Here is a 13236-nt window from a genome sequence, read left to right as displayed (position 1 = left end):
ATATTGGTTTGTTTGGTAATCACCACTGAGTTGTTATTTATAAATCAAATACAAACTTTGACTATAGAATGGAGGAGAAATGAGAAACAACGATAATAACAATAATATATAAAGTGAATATGTGGAGAATTTCGGTTGTATGTGCATAAATAATTTCCACGGAGATACAAAAAAAATAACCCAGTAGAAGCAGTGAGGAGTATGAAAAAAAAAATGTAGGAAAATGCAAAAAAACAATGGTTCATGATATTTTGGGATAAATCAAAAAGAAAAAGAGAAATTCAATGAATTATTTCGATACTAACAGCAGAACATATAGAATCTAAAAAAGGTGAAGAACAACGAGTAAACTGCAATACAACAAGAACAAGCGCAATACTAAAAGCAACTGGAGCAGAAATAAAAAGAAGCGAAGTGGTAAAGGTGATAGACAAATTGAAAATAGACGAAATATCAGAAATGGAAGAAATACATACGAAATTGTTAAGTACTAAGCATGTAAGGGTATGAAATTATTACAAAGAATAGGACAAGTAGCTTGGAACCACAATTCAATAGAAATGAAGCAAAAATTATGAAGGAATATCGCTAATCTTTATTACTTTACAAGACTGAGACAACACGTTAATCGATACACGAGTAAAATTCATATCAATCATATCAACTCAGGATTGTATATTCGCTTTTAGACAAAAATCAGAAATAGATAATGGAATTAACATTGCAGTAGCTGATTTAATTAAAAATATTTCACAAGTTAGTGGAAATGTGATAAATAGCTTCGAAACTAACAAAAGAGTGGGACAAGGAGGCTGAGATTGAGACCAATTTACTTAATCGAACCAACCTATAAATGCTAGTAGGGAAAGAACTTTAAAACAGAATATAGAAATTGGGACTAGAAGGAATAATTGTGGTATAAGAACAAGAAATGTTGACAACTAAAGTATCTAAAAATAATTGGCAAAATTTTTTAATGAAAAGATTTGATAAAACCTACAGGAACAAAATACTGATACTGAATACTGAATACTGAATACTACTACTAATACTGATGTGTGATTGCAAATTCTGAAAGTTTGAAGACACGTTCAAAGTAATTGTTTTTTTTTTGGTCGGGAACCTTGAACCCAATCTGACAGAACTTTCCCTGCTACCCGTATATAATGCTAAGGTGTCGTTTTTAAGGTATGTATAGGTTTATGAAGTAACTTAACTTAAGTCTTTAATGAAACTTCGATTCTTCAATAGAGAATTTCAATGGATAATAGCTGAAGTTTCGCGGTTTTCCTCTTGTAGAAACCTGTTTTCAAGATATGATATTCTAAAACTTTGTTCTTTGTACGTATACGGAGCATGAATTTATATTTCCAATTACTAAACTAAATACATGCTAGCAGAATCATTATGAAATATTTCACGAGTCACTCAGGTATTGAGATTTAGAAATTTTTATTATTCACATCTGAATATAAGCGCTATAAATTGATATAGAAAACTCAATGGAAAATTACATCAATATGCGATTTATATATGATAATTTTCTTTCAATATTCTCCTTCTCATTTTTCATTTCGCTCAGTTAAGGGCATCGGAAATATATTTATTATCCATTTACCTACTTTCACCATCTTTTTCTGTCCTGTCGTTTAGTATTATCATTCGATTTATCATTGGTTTCCTATGTTTTTGAAAATTGATTATTTGTCAGTTTCACCTCCATATGTTAGTTCTAGAACTGTATTATGATCATTTTTTTCCCTTTTCAGTTTGTAACCTCAGCTTATTTTGCCCTCATTTGTGATTACTGTTCCAAAATATTCAAAAGTGGTTTCCATTTGTCTCGATTATTATTATCATTGTTTCGCATTTTTCTATGTTAATTTTCATTTGCAATTTTTCTATCACTTCCATCCAATTATTCATTAGTGCTTCCATCTTTCTATGATGCTCTACCATTATTACGATTTCAAATGCATATATTAAATTTATTGAAATCATGTTGAGGTATCTCGAAGTGTCTCGTCCGTTTCTTACAATAATTGTATAATTTTCAATGTCCGCTCTTCCTTGTACTAATTTCAATACGAGTCTCTGAGATGGAAATTGATTATAATTCACAATATCACAAAATAATTTGACACAACTTAAAGAATAAGATTATTATTTTTGTAATAACAAAAGGAGAAACAGCAGAAATCCATTTAAAATACGTCATAGTTGTTTTAGTTACAAATTTAAAAGACGGTTCATACACCAACACAAATTTATTAACACGTAAACTGCCACTAGCAATTTTAAGAAATCTACCACAAAAAGAGAATTTGAAGGTTTCACAAATTATCTTGTAGTTGGCTTCTGTAATAGAAATTTCTTAGCGAAAGCCAACTAGCGAAGTTAATTCGCGCGCATTTGCACGCAGATATCCGACTTATCGCTTCTTTGAAGCTGAATCATAAATATTCGTTAGAAATTGTGAGCGAATTTATCACATTTCAGTCTTTCTTGAGCGTTTTGTTTTCCAATTATTCTTATAACTGAGTTGTCAAGAGCCTAATATGAAAAAAACCACTGACTTAAAATGAATTTGAGTACTACGCAAATCTAAGTGTAGCTATTATGAAGTTTGTGATAATTCAAGTGATGGTGAAGATGAAGTCTTCTCTGAACTTCAAGTTGATGCTAAATTAGAGAATAATGACGGTAATTTCAGGCAACAACATCAAATACGAATTTTCCAAGAGAATATTTGTGTGAAATTTTATACGGCAAATTTTACGTTACTAACGCTGGTGAACTCACCTTTTCGGATGACTTTCCAGCATTATTGGTGAAACAAACAAATTTATATGTTGCGCAAGAAATTGAGGAACGCAAAGCAATAAACAAGTCTAATATGGAAAGTGGCAAAACGTCAGTAATGGAGAGATGAAAATTTTTTTTGGATTATTGTTACGAGTGGGAATTTGTATTTTCAACTATTGTGGTTTAGGCGCTAATATTTTACTATAAATCGATTCCAGTTTTTACTTGTTGATACTTGTTGTTTAGTTGATAGCTCAATACCATCTCCCAAAAGATTATACAAGGAAAAACCCATACTAAATGATTTTAATAATATTATGTGTGAAACCTATGTACCAGATAAAAATATTTTTATTGACGAATCCATGATGCTATGGTGGGGAAGGTTGCTTTTAAGCCAATACATAAAAAAATCAAAAAGTTGGTATCAAAATGTATGAACTATCTGAATCCGACGGTCTTTTGATGAAAACAAAGATTTACAGCGGAAAATCTGAGGGAACTGAGAGTAATGTTAATCACACTATTGACGTTGTTTTACATTCACCATTTTGTAAATGTTACACGGTTCAAATGGATGATTCTTATAATTCTGATACTATTGCCCAACTCCTAAAAGCAGGGAGAGCTTATGTCTGAGGAAATGAGAAATAACAAAAAAGGAAATTGTGGTAAATTGTAAACTGAAAAACGAGGAGTGAAATTGGCAGCAAAATTATCCTGTTGATGTATGCAAATGGAAATACAAAGGAGTTGTCCTTAGTATTTCAACCATGCATGCTGTTGAAATGATGCCGTTTTGCAATGGAAATATTCCTATGAAATCAAACAGAATTCGATATTACAATAAAGATATATCGATTAAATGTTTTCGTAGTACTCATGTCTGAGAAAAACTATCAGACGGACCCAAAAGTTTTCTTCACATATTATAGATATATGATCATAATGGCCACAATTTTCAAAAAGTACCTTCTTCTAAAATAGAACTGATAAAGTTCAGAGAATTTGTCGCAGAGTTAATAGGAAAAGAAATATCATCCCTTCCGAAAAAAATCAAATTGCATCAGCTCCAAATAAATAGAGTCCGATAAAGACAAATCGTATATTTACTCAGCTAACTAAGCTAAAAACTCCGAAAAACGCTTCATTTCTGTCCAGCCTGTGAAGACAAGACAGTTCTTTGTGTGGGAGATTTTTTGAAGGAGTTCCACAAACAATAAAACATTATTTTGTATCTTCCATTCGAAGGAATTTTCTTAATTATACGGTTTTTTAAAGGTTTTTATCAAGTTTTCTGTTCATACAAGGCAGTATTCGATTTTTGTTCTATTCCCAGAAGCCAACTATCGATATTAGCATTATATACGCTACTTAAGTTTATTCGTAGCTGCACAAAAATGGTAACACAATGCGAGTTATCTCATAGATGGCAGTCAACGTGTTCAGCTAAGAGAATTTTTCTTTCTTAATGAGTATTCGATAATCGTTCACTCATGTTGTGCTTGAAGCAAGGCTATCAATAAAATATATGGTGATGTTTAAGTTATGGTGTATGCACAGGTTTTTCTCAGAAAATAAATATTTGATGATTGTAAAGTACAGTGATAGAATTAAAATGGACCACCTATTAAAAGGATTAAAAATCCTTGAGCATTGGCAAGATATACAGATGGAAGATCTACTCTTTAAGGACGTGTTTAGTCATAATAAGAATTGACATCTTCTAGAAGCTGCGAAAAACACACATGAAACGGAAGACAAAACGAATAATAGAAATAGAAAGGAGATGGGGTACCAGAGAGTTCTTTCTAGAAAACATCGTTCTTTGACGAGTATATTTTGGTTGAAAGGGTTTCGGCGTCGTGTGTGACAAGTAGTTAGTTATAGAGACAAACGTTAACGCAAAACGTGAGTATTGATTATAAATTAATGACATATAGTGAATGGTGTCTTCAAAATATATATGAGTGTCTTCATTTAAGTGAGTGATTTGTTAGTGATACGAAAATCTACCATTTTTTTATTATTATACTACCGATAAAGTAAGACTGTATTAATCAGATGAGAAGCAATAAATCATTATTTATTATACATATAAAAATTCATATTTCCGAAATTTATTTATATTCCATTAGCACAAAAACTTGAAATACAAATAAATATTTGTTTGGAGTTTTATCTTACAAATTATATTTGTTCTAACAAAGTACGAAGCTGCTTATATTCTCCAAGTTTGAAAAATATAATATAATTAAAGGAATAATATCACTACCAACATTCACATTCACATTATATCAAAACAACGTGCTTATGTTCAGTAACTTTGGAAGTGAAAACTTTGTTCGTTGTAGGTATTCAGTTGTCCAAATTAATTAGTCCCAACACAATATGAAATTTTTTCCATTTCTGGAATATTTGAAATTATTTTCGGGTATAATTAATTAGAAACAGCATTTGCAGAGTCAAATTCAAATATACATACACATAATTCAACTTAAAAAAAGTATGTTTTATATTCACATATTTCTCCATTTTTCAACCAGTTCTGTTTTCAATAGGCTCTAAACTCAGTCTATTCAGTAAATTTTTTACATATGGTAACTCAAAAATGTTATCTTTATATTACTATTCGGATTTCAACCTTTAGTCTCTTGATATCTGAGAAAGTAAAGGGAAGAAAATTTCAACAATTACGGGTGTTCTATGTATTATTCAACGTCTGGAAGAAACGCTGACATTTACAATATTATTTCATATTGAAAATTTTGATATAAAGATCAAACTAAACTAAACACTTTCCCTTTTTACTGATAGAGAGCCTCACTACATTTTTGAATAACTTTTGTCAGTGCTGTACGTGCCGTTTGTCACGTGATACCTGTCACATTGACGTAACTTTAGAAGCCAGAAGTGCATGATTTCTATTGGAGCTATTAGTTGTGGATGGAGTGGAGAAACGAAAATTTTAGGCATGTTTTACTTTTTTATTTCTGTAAAGGAAACGAAGTTGCTGCGGATCACAAAGAAATATGTGACGTTTATGGTGTTGATTGCTCAACAGAGCGCACGTGTCAAAATTGGTATAAAACATTTCGTTCTGGAGATTTTTCCCTCAAAGATGAGCAACGTTCTGGTTGGCCTACTGAAGTTAACGATGACCAAATCAAAGTCATAATTGAAGAGGGTCGTCATATAATTGTTCCAGAGGTTGCGAAGAGGCTACTTGTATCGCATTCAACAAAATAATCATCACTGGTGATGAAAAATGAGTCCTGTACATTAAGATATTTAGAAACCGATCATACAGCAAACACAATGAACCAGCACAAACCACATCGATAGTTGAAAAACAACAAAAAAAGCTCATGATGTCAGTTTGGAAGGATTACAAAGGTGTTGCGTTTTTTGAGCTGCTTCCAAGGATAAATTCTGATATTTTCTGTGAATAATTAATGAAACTGGATAAAGCAATCAAAGAAAAACGGCCAGAATTGTCAAATCGGATAGATTTGGTGTTCCATCATGATAATGCAAGGCCTCACAAATCGTTGGCTATTCGTGAAAAACTATTGGTGCTTGGCTGGAAAGTGATGCCACATCCCCCATATAGCTTTGATCTGGTACCATCTGACAAGAAATATGGTATAGAAGCTTAAACTAGCTCATACATAAGATGGCAGTAGGACATTAATGCTAATTGAGAAAAGTTGAAATTCGATGATTGAATATGTCATGTAGAGAAGTACTAGTTTCATTGCTAAAAAAGTTGGGTGGGGGGAGCTGGAATACAAAAATGCTCTGAAATTGATAAAACTGTTATTATAAAATTATTACCACTCTAGAAAAATTAGGTCCAGAAAATTCGTCGCAAGAAAGCCGATGCCTTGAAGGATCTTTATTGAAGCTAAAAAAATCAACAGAGGATGATAAAAATAGGAAATATCAAAAGTCTGTATGGGGGGAAAGGAAGGAGTAAGTGAACATTTCACTTTAAAATGGTTAGATGAAATGTAAAGTTTTATGCGCTACTGAGCTAATAATTTATTTAAAAAACATATTTATTGCATTTTAAGTTTGGTCACAAACTGAATCTTGAGATTTCAATTGTTCTTCTTAGTTGAAACATTACATTGAATGAATGCCCTCTTGTATTTTGGTCCCAAAACTATGCTCATTCGATTGACGTGAGAAAGTTATACGCAAGATGGGCGCCGCATTTTCTCACAATGGAACAAAAACAGCAACGTGAGGATGTTTCCATCGACTGTTTGACAATGTTTCAAACAAATTGAATCAAATTTCTACACAGTTTCATAATAATGGACGAAACATGGGTCCATCACATCACACGAAACAAAAGAACAATCAAAACAATGAATGAAAAGGACGAACCGCCCCCAAAGAAGGCAAAGACGGTTCCAAATGTAGAAAAGGTTATGGAGTCGGTTTTTGGGATACGCATGACATAATTTCCTTGATTATGGCATAATTGATTGCAACGTTTGAGCAAGAAATCAAGCAAAAATGGCCACATTTGGCTAAGAACAAAGTGTTATTTCATCAAGACAATGCACCAGTCCACACATCCGTTATGCAATAGCCAAAACTAATGAATTAAAGTTTGAGTTAATACTTCACGCACCCTATTCGCCAGATTAAGCCCCCTGGGATCATTTCCTGGTCCTAGACTTCAAAAAACGGCTTGGTGGTCAAATATTTTCCAACAATGAAGAGGTGATGTCGGCAATTGATGGCTATTTTGAGGAACTTGACGATTCTTATTATGAAAAACGTATCGAACTTAGAACTTATTGAACATCGCTGGGGAAAGAGTATAGAGATAATAGGAGATTACTTTTAAAAATAAATATATTTTCTTCCAAAATTTTTGTTTTTCACTTGTTGGGCCAGGTACTTCTATGACCATCCACGCAGTACCGGACTGAATTGTTTGAATAAACAATTATGAAACAAGGAAGTTTTATTTTAAACCAAATGCTATAAGTATTTCAAATTTCATACCAAATAATTACGCAGACAATGAATTGGAATTATATGGAATAATTGCGGAATGAGCATAGTTTTCAACGTTATCATAACAGGGTTATGTCCAAACCTCACATTTATTTGAATATTAATTTGAAAGAGGTGCAAAAAAACGTCGTTTTCATTTTAAAATAAATTTCCCTTTGTGATGCTATTCAAAGAATTTTAGTAATTATGGGTGAGGAATGAAGCGATAGAAAATCCGTTTAAGACGGAAGTATAATTTTATTTCAACAATCGAGAGATTGAATATCGATCTTTGTGGATGAACCTCTATTGATTCGTTCCTTCTAAAGCACATTGAGCTACATTCGTTAACGAACATCAATATATACAATTATGCAAATAAATGCAAAACTCCGTTTTCGCGACCCGCCTTCCGGATTTGAATTCATTAAGAGAACAATAGGAAGAGAGATAAGGAGAACTTGTTCCTGGACATTACCGATGGTAGCGACGCCATCGGGGAGAGGAAAATTAAGAAAAAGAAGGACGACCAATCATTACAGTATATCATATCAGAATAATTATGGAGTATCGATTCATTACTTCATATTATTTAAATAATTCTCATTTTATATACGTATAATATGAACAACTTCGATAACGAATATTTTAGAGTTTATTTGAATGTTTAAAATCAATTTTTTTTTCAAATCTGCACTAACTTGAGCTCTTGAAGCCTATTAATTTTATCAGGTACCCATATTCCTTATCCTTTACTCTGAGCAAGCAAAAGTGCTTCTGGCAATAATAATAATAAAAAATCCCATTCTTTCTTCGATATCTTTCGTCATCGGGACCCTAAGTGTCCACTCCAACTATTTTTTGGTCGATCCTATTGTTTGTTCCAACTGGATATTCATGCCTTGCAATTTTTACCAGTCCATCGTCTGTTATTCAACTCATATGTTGTTTATATCGTTTCTTATGCTGTAAAAACCATTCAATTATGTTATTTACTTCAAATGATCGTCTTATATTTTCTCTTCTTCCTCAATCTATGAGTGTGTTTCCCGAGATCTACCGGGAAAATGTCATTTCTCTGGTCTTCAAGAATTTTTTTGTTTTTGATGTTTCTAGCATTGTTTCTGATGTATAGATCATTATAGGTCCGACTCTTGCTTTATAAATTCGTGGATTCTCTTCTTGTCTTAGGTGTTTGCTTCGCCAAATTACGTTCTGAAGACATCTCACGACTTCAATTGGTATAGCTACTTGTCTTCGAATCTCGTTTTCTATGTCTCATAACTGGTTATGTCAATTCCAAGGTACTTGAATTTCATTCTGTCGTATTACTTGACCTTTTAGTTCTAATTTGCATCTAATGAACTATTTTGATGTCATGCATAAGGCTCTTTTCAGTCAAAATAGTCATATTATACTGTTTCCTTGGGAGATTGAACAATTCAATAATTTTTGGTACCCCATTGCGTCATCGGTGTAGCACAGGATGAGTATATTTCCTTTGTACAAAAAGTGAATAACATCTTTCTATTTGATACGGTCAAAAGCTTTTGTGAGGTTGATGAAACGTAGTTGTATTTTATGGATCTCTGAACCAATTGTCCTAGGATAAATATAAAGAAATATCAACTACAAACTATGTAATTTGTTCCAGGAACTGAAAGACTGGTAAGTGTTTATTTCTTCCTCAATAGAAACAAAGGGGTAGTTTTATCATAATGAATATCTTCATTCCAGTCGAATCCGATTGATATATTCAAGACACTCAATTTTCCACTGAAGCATAAAGATAATTTTCTACCAAGTCTTACGTTATTATTACTGTTGTTTCTCAGATTGGGAAGTAAGAACTGTTTTTGTGATGTAGAAAGCGTTTTTTCTATATTGGCAAGTAACAAAATGTCACTTGTCTGAGGTTTATTGCTAATATTCATATTAAAAATATTCAGTAGAATTTAGAACATTCCATTCAATCAAAATTACATTTTCTTCATATGAATATCGATATCTATATCAAATTTTAACTATAACTTAAATATAATTTCATCCATGATATCAGGAAAGAGAGTTTGTCCGTTTCAACAGATTAAAAAGGAAAACTTTGAAAATATGTAATTTTTGAAAATTCTAACATCTCAAAAGTTAATGGGTATGAAGCAGAAGAACTCATTTACATACTGAAAATTTACTAGCATTGTTTATAATGAAGTTATATTTCTAAAAAGAATTTGAAATATGTTAAAGAGACACACAGTCTTCTAGGAATATGTGAGAATAAGAGTTCAGAAATTCATTGCATAACTCATAGTAATTATACATGGAGCTTGAGCTAAAAAGGTAAAATAATCATATGCCAAACTCATTATTAAAGCTACCAAATCATAGTATTTTTTCATTTTCATTCTCGCTTGATATAGGTCTAGTAAGATTTCCATTTATTTTCCCAATTTGTGTCTTAATGGTTCAACTTGTATTTAAGTCCATCAAATTTATATTTTGATAAAGACTTAAAGAAAAGTCGAAGCATCAAATTTTATCTTTCCTCCAAAAATTATTAAAAAGACTAAGATTTAAAACAGAACAGACCTAAAATCAAAAACATATAGATGCATTAAGATATCAAAAGGTCTAAGGAATAAAAAAACTAAAGAAATTTATTTAATTCCTTGTAGATCATTCACGGATGGATCCTCTGCTATATACCGCAAATTGGAAAAGTACTTAGAAAATGTATGATGAAGATATCAAACTCTATGAAACAAGGGTGTTGGCATCGGATTATATAGTCAGATGGGACGATTATATATTTAATTTAGAAGCGTTTTTTAATCGATGAATTTGTATGATCTCCATTTTAGCATTCTCTTCTCCTAATCATTTTTGATCGATTGCTAGATCATGAATTTTAGATACGAGCACTAATGAATTAGATGAACATGAATATTTTTTGGTTTTGTCGTAGCATTTATCACTCCAGAAAATTATTTTTAAACATTTTTAATGCAGCTTCCTTATAAAATAAAAAACACTTATGCGATTCAGTGTTCAATATGACAGCATATCTAAAGTATTCTGTTTTTTTATTAGAATTTTTAGCATCGTTAATTTAATGATGAAATAATTTTTAGAGAGCACCTCGTCAAATTTTTCATTTATGTATAGTATTGATTTTTTCAGGGCGAAATAATGGAAATATCCATTTGTAAAATTATAAATCGAACGCGGTTCTTGAAACTTGTATTTCCATGAGATCGGTAAAATTATTACTTGATCTGAACTGTTAGCTATAGTTACAGCGTTTGTGTTGACACACAACAATGATAAGAATAAAATTCATCCAAAAAATTATTTGATGATTTTCTATAATTTAGCTGTTATAAATGCGATAACTAACCGTCTCTCTAAGAAACATTCTTCTCAACCCCAAGCAAAACTTTCATTTCAATCCAAAATTGCTGTTAAACATGTTCATTTCTTCTTTAGCGCCATCAAGTTGTTCCCCTATCCAACTTTAAATACAACAAATAATCTTAGAAATTAAAGTAATGATATCAGACTTTTCTGCTGCCACATAGTATTTTTTTCAAGATGAACAAAATGAAAAGGTTATTTACATATGTAATGATTTAGGACTTAAGGTAATTAAAATGTAATTTCTTCAAGTAACTAATTGATACATACCGTCATTGAATAGACTTGACAACTCTGTTACTATTTGTAGTTTAATTATATCTATCTAATATTTCTCAATTTCCTTCCTGTATTTCCTGGGCTATCGATTTGAAATTCTGCGTCCTGTTTACATATTACCAACAATATTGCCTGGCCAAGATAATTAAACATCGGAATTAACACTACGGTTAGCGAAATAGTCGTACTTAGTTGTTGAGGTCACATTGTCTATGGTTTATTGGTAAACATGAAACACTATTTATTATGCTTAACGCTATCTACGTCTTTCGAAATGGGAAAAAGCATTGATGTTCCATTGTGTGGTAGGTACGTGACTGAAAAATTCTTACTTGAAATTATTTTTTTTTTGAACTATCTATCAAGAAAAAGGACAGAATGAAAAGTTTGATACCATAATAATATATTGAATTAATTCTAATAGAGAAATATTTGATGGTTCACGTAAAGGATTAACAACTGGTTTCGTAGGTTTTGAGATTAGATGCGGAATATACTGTAGGATAAATCAAACGACTCTTTCAAGAGATAAAAATGAAAATTTCAAGCTTCCAGAAGAATTAAAATTTAGAATTGATGTCGACTACTGATTTCGAAATTTTATACGTAGGCCTACATGTTGATTCTAATCAACTTTCCTCATATTTGCCATATAAAAGATATTTTATGAATTGATTTCTGAAAAACTTCTGATTGCACTTTCAAAACCTAAATTATGTTAGATTTTAGTGTTTTGTGAAGAGACACTAATCAAGATTCTTTTCACACAATGCATAGAAATTGTTTACCTATTGTAATTTACAATTTGCACTAAGGGTACATTTTCACAAATATCTGAAAACTCAAATTATTCTTGATAGAGTATCATTTCATAAAAAAACATAAACAAATGATACCATTATTCTTAAAAAATTTTAATAACGTAGATTAACCAAAAAACAACTTATATCTGATCATAATGCTGATACACTTTAGACTCAGTTATTTCAATATGATACTTCAAAACGACAAATATGGAATATTATCTTTATTGATTTGACTACAACGAATGAGTTCTAACATTAAATGAAGATTATCAAGATTTGTCCTTGATCAAAAGTTTCAAAATTTTGCATCTTTCATATTGGCTAAAAATAAAGCTCAATAGTAACATTATCTGGATAGTATATTGACAGTAAGTAATGTTGATGATGGTATATTGGAAACAACTAGTAATTTGAACCAAGTTAATGCTTGTGTCATAAAAGCGACCAAGATTTCTGCACAAATATGCTTAGTAATTGATAATCAAGATGTAGCTTTTCGTAGCGTACATTATTGGTGTGAAAGTTTCCGTGCGGAAACTTTAAGATAGAAAAATATAAAAATGAGTTGAAAAGTCCATATTTTCAACAGTTTATCTATGAAACTATCTATGAAAATACGTCGAAAGAAACTTGGTCTGTCATCAATGATTTGAAAAACAAATAGCGTTCAACAAACATTAACGATCTCGACCCAGTCGAAATTTACAATTATTTCGTGACGTTAGTAAGAATATTAGCTCTAAAATATCCACATGTCGAGATGCTCTCTCTTTTCTCGTTCCTTCTAAAAGAAGGATCTGAGCTAGAGTAAACCATACTCAGCATCCAAAACAAGATATCCTGCGGTATCGATGAATTATTATATAAGTTATTTTTGGTTTTTCCAGAAGTAATGATTGACATTTTATGGTCGCTAATA

Source organism: Diorhabda carinulata, chromosome 3 (assembly GCF_026250575.1).
Source record: "Diorhabda carinulata isolate Delta chromosome 3, icDioCari1.1, whole genome shotgun sequence".
Taxonomy (NCBI): Eukaryota; Metazoa; Arthropoda; class Insecta; order Coleoptera; family Chrysomelidae; genus Diorhabda; species Diorhabda carinulata.
This window is presented reverse-complemented; position numbering follows the sequence as displayed.